Below are 20,505 nucleotides of genomic sequence, written 5' to 3'. Positions count from 1 at the left end.
CAGTAGACCGGGCACTTTCAAACAGATGGATACCTAATGTGTATGTGTGTCACAGTCATTTTCTACTTTCATATGTATTCTAGGGAAAGTAGGGATTTAGAACAATTATTTTATTTTTTTACTAGCAGTTACCTGCGACTTCGTCTGCGGGTTGGCGGTGGCGCTGAACCGCTTATATTTCTTGTTCTCCCATGTCTGCCCCCAGTTTCTTGGCCCCCCATCTCTTCCTCCAGTTTCTTGGCCCCCCATCTCTGCCCCCAGTTTCTTGTTCTCCCATGTCTGCCCCCAGTTTCTTGGCCCCCCATCTCTGCCCCCAGTTTCTTGTCCCCCCATCTCTGCCCCAGATTCATGTCCCCCCATCTCTTCCTCCAGTTTTTTGTCCCCCCATCTCTGCCCCCAGTTTCTTGTCCCCCCCATCTCTGCCCCAGATTCATGTCCCCCCATCTCTGCCTCCAGTTTCTTGTCCCCCCATCTCTGCCCCCAGTTTCTTGTCCCCCCCATCTCTGCTCCCAGATTCATGCCCCCCCATCTCTGCCTCCAGTTTCTTGTCCCCCCATCTCTGCCTCCATTTTCTTGTCCCCCCATCTCTGCCCCCAGTTTTTTGTCCCCCATCTATGCCCTCAGTTTCCTGTTCCCCCCACGTCATCTGCTCCCAGTTTCTTGTCCCTCCATGTATGCCCCCAGTTTCTTGGCGCCCCATCTCTGCCCCAAGTTTCTTGTCCCCCCATCTCTGCCTCCAGTTTCTTTTCCCCCCTTCTCTGCCTCCAGTTTCTTGTCCCCCTATCTCTGTCCCCAGTTTCTTGTCCCCTATCTCTGCCCCCATTTTCTTGTCCCCCCTTTCATCGTCCCCCAGTTTCTTGTCCCTCCATCTTTGCCCCAGTTTCTTGTCCCCCATCTCTGCCTCCAGTTGCTTGTCCCCCATCTCTGCCCCCAGTTTATTGTCCCCCCATCTCTGCCCCCAGTTTATTGTCCCCCCATCTCTGCCCCCAGTTTATTGTCCCCCCATCTCTGCCCCCAGTTGCTTGTCCCCCCATCTCTGCCTCCAGTTTCTTGTCCCCCCCATATCTGTCCCCAGTTTCTTGTCCCCCCATCTATGCCCCCAGTTTCCTGTCCCCCCACATCATCTGCTCCCAGTTTCTTGTCCCTCCATGTCTGCCCCCAGTTTCTTCGCGCCCCATCTCTGCCCCCAGTTTCTTGTCCCCCATCTCTGCCCCCAGATTGTTGTCCCCCATCTCTGCCTCCAGTTGCTTTTCCCTCCCATCTCTTCCCCAGTTTTTGTCCCCCCCATCTCTGCCTCCAGTTGCTTGTCCCCCCATCTTTGCCCCCAGTTTCTTGTCCCCCCATTCATCTGCCCCCAGTTTCTTGTCCCCCCCATCTCTGGCCCCATTTTCTTGTCCCCCATTCATCTGCCCCCAGTTTCTTGTCCCCCCATCTCTGGCCCCAGTTTCTTGTCCCCCCATTCATCTGCCCCCAGTTTCTTGGCCCCCCCATCTCTCCCCCTAGTTTGTTGTCCTCCCATCTCTGTCCCCAGTTTCTTGTCCCCCCATCTCTGCCCCCAGTTTCTTGTCCCCCCATCTCTGCCCCCAGTTTCTTGTCCCCCCATTTCTGGCCCCAGTTTCTTGGCCCCCCATCTGTGCCCCCAGTGTCTTGTCCCCCCCCTTTATCTACCTCCAGTTTCTTGTCCCCCCATCTCTGCCCCCAGTTTCTTGTCCCCCCATCTCTGCCCCCAGTTTCTTGCCCCCCCATCTCTGCTCCCAGCTTCATGTCCCTCCCCCCTACATCGGCCCCAGTGTAGTTGGACTCACCTTGCCTAGCTCCCCCGCCGCTCTCTCCACTCGCTCACTGCACATAGGTGTCCGGCGGCTGGCTGCGTGTGGCGTATATGAGGCAGAGCAAGGGCATCAGGTTGCTATGACAGCCGAAGCCTCGCGTTGCCTCCCTGGCCTGTCAGGCGTGCGCTTGTATTGCAGCCTAGGCAGGTAGACTGCAATAGAGGCGCCGATATTAGACAGTGCATTGCCGAATACTGGCGCCTGTATTGCAGTGTACCTGCCATACGCAGCCAGCCGCCCAACACCTATGTGCAGTGAGCGAGCGGAGAGAGTGGCGGGGGAGCGTGGCAAGGTGAGTCCAACTACACTGGGGCCGATGAAGGGGGGGACATGAAGCTGGGGAATGGGGTGGATCCCTGGGGACTCTGACCTAAGGCCACCTCCCTTCCCCGGGACACTCCCCCCCCCCCGGGACACCCCCTCCCCAACCCCCTGTACCCGCTGCACTGACCTGTGGTGTGTCGGCTGCATCAGCCTCCTCAGTCCGCAAGCTGTGTAGGTGGCCTGGGATAGCTGCAGCGCCGGGACCATGTGGGCTTCCGACATCTTCCTCAATGTTTCCCTGCTGAATCAGCATGCCCGCCTTCAGCCCCCAACCTATGGTGCAGCAGCCCTGGCTCCAGAGCCCGCCCACAGCCTGCCATGCACCAATAGGAGATGATTGCACAGACCAGCGCTGGCAGAATGCCAGCTGCTACAGCCCAACCGGAGGATTGTTTGGAGGGTCACGGTGGCGATTTGGGGTGTGTGACACACATTTAAAGTAGCCTATTACCTTTTCCTGGGAAATATGTGCGTGTGTGTGAAATTTCCCCAAAATCCATTCAGCCGTTTGGCTGTGATTGAGGGACAAACATCCAAACACACAAACCCACAAACATCCAAACTCATAAACTTTCACCTTTATAATATTAATAGGATATTTTTTTCAAAGCTTCTTTTTTGTCACTATTTTATAGGAGATTCTATACATTACTATTGCGGCTGATCACAACCCCCCCCCCCCCTTCCCCGAAAAAAAAAAAAGAAAAGAAAAGAATTTTTTTTTTTGCTTGACTCGAGTATAAGCCGAGGGGGGCTTTTTCAGCACGAAAACTGTGCTTAAAAATTCGGCTTATACTCGAGTATGTATGAGTATATCTGAGTATTTCCAGATTCCCTAGCTAGCTATAGGGATAGTGGTGCATGGATAGATATAGGTCAATGATGGTGAACCTTTTAGAGACCGAGACCGAATTGCAACCCACAACTCACTAAATTAGCGCAAAGTGTCAACACAGCAATTTAACCTTAGTACTGTGCGGATCCACAATTGCGGTCAGTTACGGACCCACAAATTACAGTTGTGTGAATGGGGCTTTACAGAACTTTGAATAATACAAACAACTTTGTACTGAGAGGTGAAGGTCTCTGTATTTAGTACTTTGTACAATTAATGTTCAGTATTTACATCGCACAGGATCTGTGTTATAGTGACCGTGCAATGTTATTACATCCTGTACGAATATCACGTCTGAAATAAAACAGATACTGTGTGATATAAATAGTGAGGGGACCCCACACAGTATTATATGCTCCACAGTGCCCCCCCATACACAGTATTATATACTCCACAGTATTATAAGTTCCACAGCAGGCCACAACACAGTATTATACACTCCACACTGGCCTGCCCACACACAGTATTATATGCTCCTCAGTACACCGCCTCCCACAGTATTATATGCTCTTCAGTATGCCCCTCTTCCTAGCCCCCCCCCCCACACAGTATTATACTTACCCATGAAGAGCCGCCGCACATCCTCCTCCTTCTTCTTCTTCTGACGACTACAGGCACTGATGACTTACGTCATCGCGTCTGCGTTGAGGGAGAGGACACACTCTGCAGTCAGTGTAGGCCACAGTTGTGCGGACCGCGACTTACACTGACAGCTTTCAGTTGTGCATTTGCACATACAACTGAAAGCAGAAATTGCTCACCAATGGGGAATCTTGTACCGGATTCCATATTAGTGAGCAATCAGTGCAACGGCGTGTATGCCAGCAGAGGGCTCTGAGTGCCATGGGTTCGCCATCACAGATAAAGGCAAACAAAAGTGTTATGAAAATAACTGAAAATGTGAAATATATTAAGAATTGAGTTATTATATACTACTGATTTTTATACTATAAATCTATGAATGTGACAACTTGGGTGTTTGTCGTAATACAAAGTTTTATCTGATATTTTTCCATATATATTGTTATTTAGATGGTCCTGATATGAGGTTTAGCACAATAGGGGTGACAATACTAATAATTTAGGATCAGAGGATATTGTAAATATGTGAGAATACGTATACGGTTATATTGGAGTCTAGGGGTATTTAGATTAGGCCCATATGGCAAGTAATATAGTGTATCGGCCAATAGCAGAAAACCTTATAGGTCATCCTTGGGCAGGTTTATTACATGAAGTGTTGGACTGACAATATTAAACTGTGATATTTGTTATGTTTATTCAAGCAATGAAGGGGGGGGGGCAAAGTTTTATAATGCTCCCCATAAAGATTACAGCCACAAATGTCATTATTTGGCACCGTCATGGACTAAGCACTCGACATTGAGTTATTCTGGACTATTTGGACCAAGTGTATCCAGGACTGAGTTATTAAGTCATTCCTAAAGTCATCAACAGAGCCCGGAGACAAGTGTTTCCAGTAGTGCGCATATACTTCTCTAGCCAACCAGAGGATTCCAGCATTAAAGTGTGCCTCATTGACCTGCACTGTATAATCTAAGAGTTGCGTGCTAAGTAGCTGTCTGAGTTAAGTCCACCATCCGTAGCGGAAGTGGAACACCAGTGTGCCGTATTATGACCTCACACCACAAGCCATGGGTGGGGGAGCATAGCTTCCAAGTCCAGTTGCTCCCACTGTGGCCCCATAGTGACCTGCCGTACCAGGTCGTGTGAGAGTCAGGTGTATCCACTTCCCTGGAGGGAGTCCCGCCTGGTCGATGTCCCCAGCTACGGTTTAGGCCAGAGTCTACAATACGTGTATAAAGAAAGTCTGCCCCAGTACAAAGTATCCAGGGATGGAATTCTAGTAAATCAACAACCATCATGGGCCTACAAGTGGGGAGAGTCAGACCTCAACTGCTCTTCCCTAAAGAACAACGTACCAAAGTGATCTAATGGACAACCACAGGAAAGGAGCTCTGTACCTGCACTTCCAAGCATGGGCACACCTGTACCCCCTCACTTTAAAGGGGTATTCCCAAGTCGCATACTCACAAGTCTTCACTGCTGTAAAATCTTCTTTCTTCCTGGTTTCTTGCGTCATTTGGTGGGCGGGGTTTCACATGTAACCTGCCGTTTAGCTCCGCCCACCGCATAGCGTGATCCTATGGGGCGGCTGAAGGGCCTGTGATGTCATCAAAGGTCCTCAAATAACACTATATGCACAATATTGGACTATGAAGTACAGACAGGAGCAACTCCTTTCTGTGTTACATACAGAGACTGCCTGTCTCTGCCATAATGAACACAATTGTATTAGCTAGCCTGATAACTAGGAGAACAAGAAATGAAAGCAGCTCCTCTCCCCTATTTGAGTGCAGGACCTAGGTCACGTGGTGTAGACACAGGAATAGCTAGATACACAGGCTCGCTCCCTGCACTTAGCCCCTCCTCCCTCCCCCCTGAGAGCAGCAGATACATCACTTGACTTTTGACCAGATAAGTCAGGGCTGTGTCAACAAAGAATTGAATAAAGTAAGATAGTGGACAAACAAAGCAGTTTTGCTGAAGCAATGTATTTAGGAAAAGTCTTACATCCACATTAACAAGCAGTATAGATAGGATCCTTGTGATGGGACAACCCCTTTAAGACAAAAAGAGGGATGAAATATTACGACAAATCGATAACGGACTAATTCTCACCCTATCCAAGTGATGAAGTGACATCAAAGTGACATCATACTGGAGTCTTGCACCAGGGACTTTGTCGTTTTATAAAGAAGAAGATCAGAAGAAAAAAAGACCATTGTGTATATTTTTTGTGCTTGTTAGTCCAACACACACAATTTTTGACTTTTTGTATTTTATTTATTTTTTTTTTGTTTTACGCCCAATTTTGCCCTATACAGTTTTCTGATGAACAGATAAAGGGAAGGTAATATGTAGAAGAATATAGGGTATGTATTTTGCTTGTATAACTATAGGATGTTACTGATCAGGCTAGGTTCACACCTGCACCTGCATGCCGTTCCAAAATCCACCAGCTTTTTCATGTGGTTAGCCACAACGGGAGGCCGGTGCAGTGCGTTGCCATTTCATCGAGGTGTCCTGCTCCTGATTAGCCCCGGAGGAATGGGCCTAATCAGGAAGGAGCTTCGAGCCACGGAAGCCGTGACTGACTCAGCCATGGCATCCGCGTGAAGATAGGTCATGTCGCATTTTATGATCAATCTGTACTTATCAGTATCTAAGAATTTCTTCAAATTACTGTACCTGAAGTGGTCATGTTACAAGTTGATAGCTCAGCCTTGTATTTTTTTGTTTGAATTTATTAAAAGTATTTTATTTTGGTGTTATTATTGTCCTTCTTTGACCATCTTTGAGTTAACCTGTGTCAGGATCTGGGGACTCCAAGAGAGACTCCAAAAGGTCAGTCAAAATGTAGAGTTTTATTCACTCTTAAAAAAAAACAAACAAAATAGCATGCAGCAACTAAAGAAATAGAAAACAAAACAAATACCTGCCCGCCTAGGCTCTAACTAACACAAAGTGTAGGTCACCTCACCTATAACTTGTACCAGGATGAACAGTCAGGAGCAACTCCAACAGAAACCAACCTTCATGGAGACTTTCCAGCCAAGCTCTGCCCAAAGTCTGTTGTTGGAGCTGACTTCCTAAGCCTCGCTGATGAGGACAACTCTCAACAGCTGAGACACTGCAGGAGTGTCCAAAAGGTGTGGACTGGAGGGGGAGTGGAATGACAGGTCCCACGACCAACCTACCTGCCATTACTAAAAAATCCAGCCCAATACACAGCACTTAAAGGGATTCTACCATTAAAACACTTTTTTTTTTCTGGTTGACACGTCGGAATAGTCTTAAGAAAGGGTATTCTTCTCCTACCTTTAGGTGTCTTATCCGCTCTGCCATTCTGTAGAAATCCAGGTATGCAAATGATTTCTCTCACAGCACTGGGGGTGTCCCCAATGCTGCGAGAGAACTCTTCAGTGACGCCTCCATCTTCTTCAGAAACGTCCTCTTTCGCGCATCTTCTTCCAGTGCAGGCGGTGAAACTTGTAGTCCTTGGGCATGCCTGCGGCCACAAGAGAAATGGCCGCTTACACAGTAAGTAAGTGGCCATTTTTTTGTGGCCTGTGGGCATGAGCAGTCGGCTCTGCCCGAAGCCTACAAGTTTCAAAGCCTGCGTCGGAAGAAGACGCGTGAAGAGAACGTTCCTGAAGAAGATGGAGGTGTCACTGGAGAGTTCTCTTGCAGCATTGGGGACACCCCCAGTGTTGTTTGAGCGCTGGGGCCCGCTCCCAGTGCTGCGAGAGAACTCATTTGCATACCGTCGAAAACCGGGATTTCTACCGAATGGTGGCGCGGAGAAGACATCTAAAGGTAGGAGAGGAATAGCCTTTCTTAAGGATATTCCTATGTGTCAACCAGAAAAAAAAGTGTTTTAATGGTAGACTCCCTTTAACAAAAATACTCAGCAGACAAAAGTTGTCTGCTGAGAACAACTACTTCTGGAGTGTCTCATCTCATCCACATGAGCAGTCTGGGTGAGATGTACACCTCCTCCATCACTGTTCCAGCCATCGGCTTACAACTATTTTAAAAAAAATGTTTTGCCTACAATACCCCCTCCCTTATTTCATGGTTATCAGGTGAAGTACACATTGAGTCACTTTATCAGTAGTATACCGTGAATGATTAATGTATGCAGCAAACCACGGGCACAATGGAGTGGATAATTGTGAGAAGAAGAAGAAAAACAACAGTTTCTACCTAGAGATTGCTTTTGGAACATGGTCCCACTTTTTGCAGCTGGCGGGCTCTGCATACTGACACTGTGCCTCAAATTTTTATTGAAAATATGCAAAATGTGACTCTGCCAACACAATGTTGATGCAGCATGTGTTCCCATAAAGGGATAATCCAGGTTCTTTTCTGCTTCCCAAGTGCTGTTCTCGCGGTCATAGAATCCGCTCTATTTCAGAATACTAAACAATACTGAGAGCAGCGTGCCGTGGGAAACAGCTGATCTGCAGGGATATTAAGAGTATAAGTGATCTAAGAGATCAATGGAGGTTAAACACCCAGGGCCCCTGCTGATCAACTGTTTGATGGAACCGTGGTGCTTTTAACATCACACAGGATCTGTTTTATAGTGAACGCGCAATGTAATTACAGCCTGTGATAATATAACATGTCTGCTATAACACAGATACTGTGTGATATAGAGAAGGGGCCCAACACAGTGTAATATGCTCCATAGTGGCCCCACACCCAGGGGTGAACCATGGCTTTCTGCCGCCTGAGGCGGACGGGGCCGCACGGAGGGGGCGGGGCCGAGCGGAGCGAGCATCTTTAGCAGGCAGAGAGCAGACAGGGAGAGGACTTGCTCTCTGCCTGAGCATGAGGGGCGGCCGCTGGAGCGGACCTGTCCTGGGCTGGCTTAGACCTATGCACAGGTGGTGATGATAAGACGTCACCACGCCTCCTGCGCTGAGGCACAGATGTCTTATGCGGGGCGAAGTAAAGAAGAGGAGGTGGTGGCTTCAGCTCCAACTCCATCAAGGGATCGCAGGTAGGTGAGGATACTTTTTTGTTTTTTTCTAATAGGCCGCTACCTGCTGGAGTGAAATTTGGCAAATACCGTATTCATGAGGTTTGTCACTCTGGTTCATTTTGGTGCTATTATTATACACTGGGGTCCCCTCCCATTATGTTGTAGGGCTGTGGCACTGTTTCTGTTATCTGGTAGAAGATGAAGTTATTGCTTTGGTTCATGCAGTGATGATGATATTATAAGTGTCTCTCAGCTTGCTCATATCCTAAGAATGTCTTCCTCAAGTAAAATCTTATATTGTGTGTGTGACATCAGGAGTAAGGTCTCCACTTACCGCTCATTATAGGCTGCAAAGATGTCATACATCCATGTCTCCTCTGTGTTTTCACTGCCCAACATGGCAGGGCACATTGTACTGGTCATATAATCTCTACTGTCTACACCAGGGGTCCTCAAACTTTTCAAACAGTGGGCCGGAGGCAGAGCAGGTCACACAGACATCGGGAGTGGTGCCCTCCAATAGGTAAAGTGAAGTGTGCTCCATGGCCTGGCCCGAGCTCCCCAGGAGCTTCATTATAAATGCACGCCTGCCGGCGTTGTCGGCAGGGCCAGACAGAAATGCTTGGCGGGCCGCATGTGGCCCGCGGGACGCAGTTTGAGGACCCCTGGTCTATAGCATCATATATGTAGATGTGCACAGTTTAATAATTCCCTTTACACCTCATGGAGGCCTCACAGAGTTGATGTCTTGTTACTAAGACATAGTACCCCATCTGATTTCTGGTACCGCCATGGGCTCCTAATATACCCCTTCATAAGCCAACCTATTTTTACATGTTCCCATTGAATGCCTTCCAAAAAATATGCTAATAATTGTGTAATAGTGATTATAAGCCTAGAATTTCTAAGTTCTTTTCAACCTATTAATTGGATCATAGAATTTTTTAAATTTTTCTGAGAAACTATTTGTCTATTCGTCACCCAACCATCAGTATAAAAAAATAATTAGACACAATAGGCATGCTTATAAAGTTGCAAAAAACAAAAATGTATTGCTTGAAAAAAAAGAAGGCCTCCACCATTCCCCGTATAGCCTTGCCCGTCACACACCACGCATTTACAAAAAAAAATAAAAAAAAAAACCTAAATAAATTCATGAACTAAATACATCCATAAATATACATATACACATACATAAATTCATGAAATAAATAAATAAAATTTCATATAAATATTCAAATAAATAATAAATAAATTCATTCGATAAATACATAAATAAATACATTCATTACATACATTCATTCTTTAAATAAATACATAAATAAATAAATAAATTCATTGAATACATACATTCATTCGTTAAATAAATACATAAATAAATAAATTCATTGAATACATACATTCATTCGTTAAATAAATACATAAATAAATAAATAAATTCATTGAATACATACATTCATTCGTTAAATAAATACATATACAAAAACATCAATAAATTAATTAATTAATGCAAATTATCAATATACTAATAGACAACAGCGTTGATCCAGAGGAAGGCAAAAACCCCGATGAGGTAGATGACAATTACCCCGTATTAGGGGAAAAATTCCTTCCCGACTCCAAATATGGCAATCAGAAGAAATGCCTGGATCAACGTCCTGTCCCAATAAATGTAGCACCGTCCAGGCTCCTTAGAAACTTCCACAAGAAATCGGCCATTACATCTTCTTCCAGTAAAGAGTCCAACAGTCCCATTGCTTTTACAGTAAATAATCCTTGTATATGATGATGGAGAAACCTTCTTTGTTCTAGACGTAGGAGATGTCTGTTGTCATGGTTGAGGCCTAGGGGTAAAAAGATCATTAGTAGGATCTCTGTAGGGTCCCTTCTTGTAGTCACATTCGTTCTCTCTTATTCAGCTCCACCATATATACATGACGTCATAATGTATAGGCTAAAGCAAGATATTGCCAAAACAGTATAAAAGAGGATATCCAGAACTATTCATCCCTGATACTGACCTCTGGTGCACTGCAGCGATGGGACCCCCAGACCATCACATCAGACTTTCCCCTCACGTCCATGTTTGTCCACATCTATAGAAGAAAGGAAGGTCTTAAGTAAGAACACAGCAAGGCTAGGTTCGTTGGAGTCTCCACCGCAGATTCTGCCTATAAATTAGTGGAGAGAAAGTCCTGCACGGAGGACTTTTCACTCCACCGGTTTCAGCATACAACTTGCAGAAACCTGATGGACCCCCATTATAGTCTATGGGGTCTGCGAGTAACCATTCTTTTAGCAGACAGGCTCTCCGTCTTTCGGATCCCCATGTGGAACCAAATAATGGAGAGCTGAATGCTAGTGTGATCCTAGCGTAAGACACTAAGTCTTCAACTCTCTTGTAACCACTAGCACACTTCAGCCTAGGGGTGCAGAGGGTGTGACTACAAATGGACCCAGGATCCTTCTCAATTTGAGATCAGTTATAGTTGGGGGCCCTGATACAGATTTTGTACCTTCATGTTCACATTTGTAAGAGAAATCAAGGTAGGTAAGAAGACATTCATTGCAATGTATCACTCTATGTTTTAACTAAAACCAGATTTCGCATATTTCATAAAAAATTAAAAAAAATCTGCAACAAGGTCAATTAAAAAAATGTCAACAAAAATTTCAATCAAAAACATACAATAAAAAAAACTCATAAAAAACTCAGCAAAAACCAGGAATCACTTGTGTGTGAAGAGCTCCAATAGTTTCTGCCACATTTCATACAGACTTTCCCCTATTAGTGCCAAACCTCGATTCTCCATTCCTCCCACCATGATGGAGTAGGTCATCTCCCCGAATTGGCATACCAGGCTCTTCCTGGGCTCACTTACCATATATACCTCCGTCCTCCCAGCAACTTGTTTTGTTACAGGCACCACAGGCTGTCAGCTAGAAAGCCTGCAAGAAAAATATACAAAAATAACCCGTGCACAGTACATAGGGTGGAGAGCGGAGCTCACTGTACGTACAAGTACATGGGTCCTGGTGCAAAACCTTACCTTGGATGCCGTCCTGGTGCAATTTCTCTTCACACTCATCTGCAGCTCTGAAACATTACTAGAGAATTAAAAGTTCAGGGTCATTGCTATCTTTATGGCCTCCATAGTAGTGATCCTCCTCTGTGCCCCTGTTGTGCCCACTAAATTTATAATACCCCCTTTGTGCCCCCAAATGATACTCACTCTTTGTTCCCCATAAAGTAATAGTGCCCCTTTCTGTGCTAAGTTTCTGTATGTGACGTCCTCTGTATTGGGTACACTATGTGTGTGTGATTTATTGAGTAACCTCTAAGTCGTAGTAATCTACTTTATAGCAGACAATAAATTCACAACAACGCATGACCAGAGGAAAGAACTTTATTAATGACGTCGGTCCGACTAGGCAGGAGGGATTTATTTAGCGCATGGTGTGATGGCTTTTTGATTCTCCAGCATAGAGTTGAACATCGGTTCCTGGACGTCGTGTGGTTTTCCTTTGGCTGATTGCTGAAGGGGCATTTGTAGCGCCCACACCTGTTGTGGATTTGGGGCCAAGCTGTGGGTTTGCAGGGTGGCCCATGCAGCAAGCGTTATTGTGCCTGCAATTGGGCTCATGCTTGCGCCAGCATAGAGTTGAACATCGGTTCCTGGACGTCGTGTGGTTTTCCTTTGGCTGATTGCTGAAGGGGCATTTGTAGCGCCCGCACCTGTTGTGGATTTGGAGCCCAGCTGTGGATTTGCAGGGTGGCCCAGGCAGCAAGCGTTATTGTGCCTGCAATTGGGCTCATGCTTGCGCCAGCATAGAGTTGAACATCGGTTCCTGGATGTCGTGTGGTTTTCCTTTGGCTGATTGCTGAAGGGGCATTTGTAGCGCCCACACCTGTTGTGGATTTGGGGCCAAGCTGTGGGTTTGCTGGGTGGCCCAGGCAGCAAGCGTTATTGTGCCTGCAATTGGGCTCATGCTTGCGCCAGCATAGAGTTGAACATCGGTTCCTGGATGTCGTGTGGTTTTCCTTTGGCTGATTGCTGAAGGGGCATTTGTAGCGCCCACACCTGTTGTGGATTTGGAGCCCAGCTGTGGATTTGCAGGGTGGCCCAGGCAGCAAGCGTTATTGTGCCTGCAATTGGGCTCATGCTTGCGCCAGCATAGAGTTGAACATCGGTTCCTGGACGTCGTGTGGTTTTCCTTTGGCTGATTGCTGAAGGGGCATTTGTAGTGCCCACACCTGTTGTGGATTTGGGGCCAAGCTGTGGGTTTGCTGGGTGGCCCAGGCAGCAAGCGTTATTGTGCCTGCAATTGGGCTCATGCTTGCACCAGCATAGAGTTGAACATCGGTTCCTGGATGTCGTGTGGATTTCCTTTGGCTGATTGCTGAAGGGGCATTTGTAGTGCCCACACCTGTTGTGGATTTGGAGCCCAGCTGTGGATTTGCAGGGTGGCCCAGGCAGCAAGCGTTATTGTGCCTGCAATTGGGCTCATGCTTGCGCCAGCATAGAGTTGAACATCGGTTCCTGGACGTCGTGTGGTTTTCCTTTGGCTGATTGCTGAAGGGGCATTTGTAGTGCCCACACCTGTTGTGGATTTGGGGCCAAGCTGTGGGTTTGCTGGGTGGCCCAGGCAGCAAGCGTTATTGTGCCTGCAATTGGGCTCATGCTTGCACCAGCATAGAGTTGAACATCGGTTCCTGGACGTCGTGTGGTTTTCCTTTGGCTGATTGCTGAAGGGGCATTTGTAGTGCCCACACCTGTTGTGGATTTGGGGCCAAGCTGTGGGTTTGCTGGGTGGCCCAGGCAGCAAGCGTTATTGTGCCTGCAATTGGGCTCATGCTTGCACCAGCATAGAGTTGAACATCGGTTCCTGGACATCGTGTGGTTTTCCTTTGGCTGATTGCTGAAGGGGCATTTGTAGCGCCCACACCTGTTGTGAATTTGGAGCCCAGCTGTGGATTTGCAGGGTGGCCCAGGCAGCAAGGGTTATTGTGCCTGCAATTGGGCTCATGCTTGCGCCAGCATAGAGTTGAACATCGGTTCCTGGACGTCGTGTGGTTTTCCTTTGGCTGATTGCTGAAGGGGCATTTGTAGTGCCCACACCTGTTGTGGATTTGGGGCCAAGCTGTGGGTTTGCTGGGTGGCCCAGGCAGCAAGCGTTATTGTGCCTGCAATTGGGCTCATGCTTGCACCAGCATAGAGTTGAACATCGGTTCCTGGACGTCGTGTGGTTTTCCTTTGGCTGATTGCTGAAGGGGCATTTGTAGTGCCCACACCTGTTGTGGATTTGGGGCCAAGCTGTGGGTTTGCTGGGTGGCCCAGGCAGCAAGCGTTATTGTGCCTGCAATTGGGCTCATGCTTGCACCAGCATAGAGTTGAACATCGGTTCCTGGACATCGTGTGGTTTTCCTTTGGCTGATTGCTGAAGGGGCATTTGTAGTGCCCACACCTGTTGTGAATTTGGAGCCCAGCTGTGGGTTTGCAGGGTGGCCCAGGCAGCAAGCGTTATTGTGCCTGCAATTGGGCTCATGCTTGTGCCAGCATAGAGTTGAACATCGGTTCCTGGACGTCGTGTGGTTTTCCTTTGGCTGATTGCTGAAGGGGCATTTGAAGCGCCCGCATGTGTTGTGGATTTGGGGCCAAGCTGTGGGTTTGTTGGGTGGCCCAGGCAGCAAGCGTTATTGTGCCTGCAATTGGGCTCATGCTTGACCCATTCCCTTCAATATCTTAACCAGGTCAGAAATGTATGCAATGATTTCGCCCAAAATGAAACGACGCCAGCCCAGGCTGCAACAGCAAAGGCTTGGTCACGAATCGATTGAGGTAAACGTGGTATTCCTCCGATGTGTTGCGCAACCTCTGAGGCCCTCTGAGCGACGCGATAAACTATATCGCAGACATACGACATATCGATTAACTGCATCCTAATGACCAACTGCTGACGAAAGTGTACTATATTTGCCCATGGTGTAATACCATCAGATATTTCAGGAATGGTTGTACTTACATTGTGCTGATTCATAGACATCGCTCCTTCACAAGGCATTTCAGGAATCGATGTACTTACAGCTTTGGTTTGCTGATCCATAGACTTTATCTCTTCAGCTCTTCCTTCCAAGTCATCGCCTCCTTCAGTTGCCGACACAATGCTCTCACGACTGGTAAGACCCACCAGTGAAAGAAAGATTATCCAGGTGCAGAAACTCATTGTTTCTTTTACCATTACGAAATATTCTAATTCTTTCTAAAAGCAAGACGTCTACTGTACCGAGCAACCGGAACATCCACTATTTATAATGAACGCTCCTCCTCCTGTCAAACTCACGCAACCAATAACAACTGGACACTTGTCACCTATGTCCTTCCCCAAAGAGTGTCCACCAATCTCACAAAAACACTCCTTAGGAGGTGACAGGAATCCAAAAAATAGTTAAATTGTCATTGTTCCAGAAACGAAACTTAATAGCAGTTCTGGTTCAAATGTGTTTGGTGCAAATGAAATTTCCAAGTGAACCTTGTAAATACCCTCAGGAAGAATCCCGTATGGGTGTCTTCAGCTGGACCATTATTCTGCTAGAGTATGGGGGCCTAGAGGATCCTCTAGTACTTTGGTGGGCCAGTCTGACACTACCCCGATAGTTCTTCGTTGATCTCTGGTGCGTTACACAACTACTTGCTGAAACAACTAAACAGACTTTAATCCCTCCAGTGATGGACTCTTGTGCGTTGCTATTCTTGCTATCTCATTGGGTGCAGCTGATCATTTTCTTTCCCATCAGCTTTTACTTGTGAACCGTGATTTGTTCACAGTATTATCCCTGGAGCTAAACCTGTCCAGCCTGGTGTCCCTTCTCACTATGCTAACAACCTGACATCTGCTGTAATAGTAAAGTTTAAGGTTACAAACGCACCATGTGAACCCAGTCAAACTGGACCAAGCAAATAGTCATAGGTCCAGGTTTAGTAATGAGGTGCAGAAAGATCAAAGTATACCCATATAGTAATTAGAGATGAGTGAGTAGTTAAATACTTGATATATGATATTCGTTTTGAGTAGTCCCTCAATATTCGTCTACTTGAATCGAATATCAAATCCTATTATAGTCTATGGGGGGAAAATGCTCGTTTCAGGGGTAGGCAACATTCGATCAAATTATACTTACCAAGTCCACGAGTGAGGGTCGGGCTGGATCCTCTGAGAAGTCTTCTCCTTGCAGCGTCCCCGCGTCGTCATCCGGAAATACTCGTACTCGATCGAGTACCACTCGCTATCCGAATGTAAAAATTCAATGCAGAACCGGCGTTTAATATCCGAATGCTATACAGTCGGCCAATCAACGCTGGTTCTTCTCCTACCTTTAGAAGTCTTCTCCTCGCTGCATCCCCGCGTCGTCATCCGGCTCTGAATTCACTCTGCTAGGCATCGGGCCTGAGTATAGACGACTGCGCATGCCCGCACTACAAGAAAATGGCTGCTTACAGTCAAAGCGGCCATTTTCTTGTAGCGCGGGCATGCGCAGTCGGCTCTGCCCAGGCCCGATGCCTAGCAGAGTGAATTCAGAGCCGGAAGATGTCGCAGGGACGCAGCGAGGAGAAGACTTCTAAAGGTAGGAGAAGAACCAGCGTTGATTGGCCGACTGTATAGCATTCGGCCAATCAACGCCGGTTCTGCATCAAATTTTTACATTCGAATAGCGAGTGGTACTCGATCGAGTACGAGTATTTTGAATACCGTAGTATTCGATCGAATACTACTCGCTCATCTCTAATAGTAATACATCTATATGCACACATACACCATATACAGTACAATCCGCGCATATGCACAATATAGATGCTATACACACATACTATATGTTTGCCTACACCATATACACATACACACATAGAAATTGAACACTCACAAACTCACTCACACATACAGTACATAAGAAAAGTCACACTTCTGCTCCAACACTTGGAGGGACATTTCTCAAGTCAGAGAAGGAGAGAAAATAGGATGGTGAGGCAGGAACGCGCCACAAGTAAACATCACATTACTTTCCCGCCTGTAGACACTTGGGGGTTTTCCAAAACAAGTTAACTTAAAGATTGTCAATGAATGAGAATAATCTCCTCAGAATGTAATAAAACCAGTTTGAGACTATTTAGTTGCTGCAGGGTGTTGTTGTGTAATGAACCCGAGAAAAGCTAAGGAAAAGCAGGTAAAGTAGCAGAGCTGAGTTTGTAATGAAGCCTTAGGGTCCATTCACACGGAGTAACGTGCCGCGTGACCTGGCACGTATACGGCGTGTGAGATTTTGAGCGCCGTAAACGCTCCCATTGATTTCAATGGGAGCTTTTAAGGCGCTCAAAATCTCACACGCCTTATACGTGCCAGGTCACGCGGCACGTTACTCCGTGTGAATGGACCCTCAAAGGGATCTTATCATTGGAATCCCATTTTTTCTCCCTAACACGTAAGAATAGGAAAGGCTATTCTTCCCCTGCCTTTAGATGTCTTCTCTGCTCTGACGTTCGATAGAAATCCTGGTTTTCTTCGGTATGCTACATGATGATGTGTGTCATGTTCCTTGAGTTTTCCCAGCAAGATGGTGACCACCACATCATGGGTGTCAGGTCCGTGCATTCCTAGATGAACCGCTTCCAGGAAAGGGGATTGTTCGTCGTGGGCCAGTTAAATGGCCACCAAAGTCTCCTGATCTGACCCCCTTAGACTTTTATCTTTGGGGTCATCTGAAGGCAATTGTCTATGCTGTGAAGATACGAGATGTGCAGTACCTGAAAGAACGGATACTGGAAGCCTGTGCTAGCATTTCTTCTGCGGTGTTGCTATCAGTGTGTAAAGAGTGGGAGAAGAGGGGGGTTGCTTTGACAATCCAACATGATGGGCAGCACTTTGAACACTTTTTATAAGTGGTCAGAAATTTGTAAATAACTTATGAAAGAATAAAGTTGCGTTAAAACCAAGCACACCATTGTTTTTCTTGTGAAATTCTCAATAGGATTGATGTGTCACATGACCCTTTGCCATTGAAAAAACTCGTTCAAAATGGCCGCCATGGTCACCATCCATCTTGAAAAGTTTTCCACCTCGTTTATGCGAATGTGCCACAAACAGGAAGTTGATATCACTAACCATTCCATTTTATTTAGGTGTATCCATATAGATTGCCCACCCTGTAAATTCTTGTGGGCTCTAGTGCAAACTTTGACTGGAGCCCCCTCCCTACAGAATACTTTTAACAGTGATTACAGGTGCTGCAGCGGTATCTCAGATACTTGATAGGGATACAACTATAGTTCCCACAACTGCAGTTATCAACAATATGGTGAGTGAGCAGCGCAGCGTCCGGCATGGAAACAATAATGCCGTGGGAAACAGCTGATCAGGGTCCTAACAGTATAAGACATGCAAGAGATCAGTGGGAGCTAAACACCCAGGGCCCCTGCTGATCAACTGTTTGAAGGGACCATGGTGCTTTTGCAAGAACTGTGAGCACTTCACTTTTAACATCACAGTGCTTTATAGTGACCTTGAAATGTAATTACAGCCTGTGATAATATCACATGTCTGCTATAAAACATATATAAATAGTGAAGGGGCCCCACACCGTATAATATGCTCCACAGTAGCCCCACACAACACCCCCGGAGAGGGCCTGACTGAAGATATTTGATGCAGTCATAGCTCTGATCCTTCTCTATGGCAGTGAGGTTTGGGGCCCGACCACCTACTCAGACCAGTCAAAGTGGGATTCCAGTCCAACAGAGAACTTCCACCTGGAGTTCTGCAAGTACCTCCTCCATGTCCATCGCAACACCTCCAACATGTCATGCCGGGCAGAGCTAAGCAGACTCCCCCTAGGGCTCACCATACAAAAGAGGGCGCTATCATTCTGGGCACACATACAGGGCAGCAGCTTCAGCTCTTACCACCTCCAAGCCTAGCTAAGCCACAGAGCCTTGAGCAAACCTGGTGCCCCCCAATCAAACATCAGCCGCCTGCCAAGCCAAAACCCCCAACATATCCTGAACAAGGCTCAAATAAAAGGGGCCATTGAAAGCGACAAAGAATGGAGCGCCATTGAAGAATGGAGAAATGCAATAAACAACTCCAAGAAACTCACCGTGTACCAGTCACTGCAAAGGGACTACACCATGGCCACCTACCTTGAGAAGATACCCCATCCCAAACACAGACAAGCCCTGAGCCGGTATAGACTGAGCGTCCACAACCTGGAGATGGAGACGGGGCAACACAGGCAGACGTACAAGCCACAGGAGAACAGACTGTGCCAGCACTGTGACCAGGGGGCCCTAGAAGACGAGACCCACTTCCTGCTACACTGCACCAAATACTCAGCTGTGAGGGCCGTCTAATTCCAAAGACTCTCTGCCCACATCCCAGACTTCACATCTGCAGATCAGAAGAGGAAACTCTACATCCTACTGGGAGAAGAAGAGGCCACTGTGGAGATCGCTGCCCAATACGTGTCCAGCTGTCACCAACTGAGAAGAAGATGAGACCCCATGGACTGTTATATCCCATTACTGCCTCCTCTAATCACCCATCCACCCCCGTATGTCCCAACCCAACCCCCCTCCTAATCACCCATGCACCCCCGTATGTCCCAACCCAACCCCCCTCCTAATCACCCATGCACACCCATACACCCCAACTCAACCCCCCCCCCCATACACACACACACACACACCATACCAACCACTCTCTTTGCTTTGGCAATGCCAAATGTATATTTGGACTTGTCAATAAAGCTCTTTTGATTTGATTTGAATCGTAGCATGTTAATTATACTCACGGAAATGCCGGCGGTTTCTATATAGGTAGAATTCAAGAAGAAAGTCAGTAAGAAGTGCTTACAGAAAAAATTGCTATGCAGCCTGCTATGTGGGGTCTTAGCCAGAAATTTTTCATTTTTACAAGGAATTAAAGGAGAAAATGTATCCAACCTTCTGATACGCAAATTCTCCGGACTATGGAAATATTCCACATGTGGATAGCAGATAGAAAGGCACAGAAGGCGGGCTTTTTAAGCTTAGGTTTTTGGAGGACAGAATCATTTTCAGATCCCATGACACATTTGCCCCTAAGGTGCTAATGCAGTGGACAGTACTAAGAAGTGACTTTATTTTGGAAACTGCACCCCTCAAAAAATATAGTGATCATTTTGACCCAAGATGCTTAATTTTGTATTTTACACTGTTCTGGTGAGCAATTGAAGAGGGTCTGAGGCAAATTTTTAAAGAAAATGAACCCTTATGTTCCAAACTATTCCCCTCAAGGAATGTATGAAGGGGCATAGCGAGTATTTTTAACCCTCGAGTATTGCAGTAATTTAATTTCCAGAAATAAATGCACAACGAAAAGTTAAAATTGCAATTCTTGCATAGATACGCCATTTCAGTGCCCGATATGTTGTGCCCAGACTCACACTTTAAAAACTGTTAAAGGGATTATCTTTGGTACAATAGCCTTTGGAGTGTTTGTCTCTGACACAAGCTGGGCACAACATATTGTGCAATGAAATGATGGATTCCTAGAAAAATCTTCATTTTCACTCTGTGTAGTTGATGGTGCATTCATTTCTGGAGAATAAATTAATGCAACACTTGGGGGCTAAAATGCTCACTGTACCCCAGAATAGATTCATTGAGAGGTGTAGTTTGCAGATCGCTGCTTCTAAAGTTTACTAGCATTTAGCAGCAGCCTGTTCCCCACCTCCCTCCTCCTCACAAGCAGTGACTCATCCATCTGATTGGAGTGTGCAGGAGGAAGTCTCCTGATGTAAGATCTTTCTCTACTGCCAGGCAGAGGTGCACATGAGTTTCCTCCGTGTA

General features: G+C 46.5%; 1 long non-coding RNA gene across 1 annotated transcript; it reads right to left on the bottom strand.

The window, feature by feature from the left end:
* Positions 1–10,222: 10,222 nt before the first annotated feature.
* Positions 10,223–11,608, bottom strand: LOC142196856 (uncharacterized). Its single transcript, XR_012715285.1, has 3 exons — positions 11,509–11,608; positions 10,648–10,722; positions 10,223–10,470 (listed from the first exon to the last, which is right to left on the bottom strand). It is a non-coding gene; the product is annotated as an uncharacterized LOC142196856 (long non-coding RNA).
* Positions 11,609–20,505: the final 8,897 nt, after the last annotated feature.

This window comes from Leptodactylus fuscus, chromosome 3 (genome assembly GCF_031893055.1).
Source record: "Leptodactylus fuscus isolate aLepFus1 chromosome 3, aLepFus1.hap2, whole genome shotgun sequence".
Lineage (NCBI taxonomy): Eukaryota > Metazoa > Chordata > Amphibia > Anura > Leptodactylidae > Leptodactylus > Leptodactylus fuscus.
Note: the sequence above shows the minus strand (reverse complement) of the source record. Positions and strands in the feature narration are given on the sequence as shown.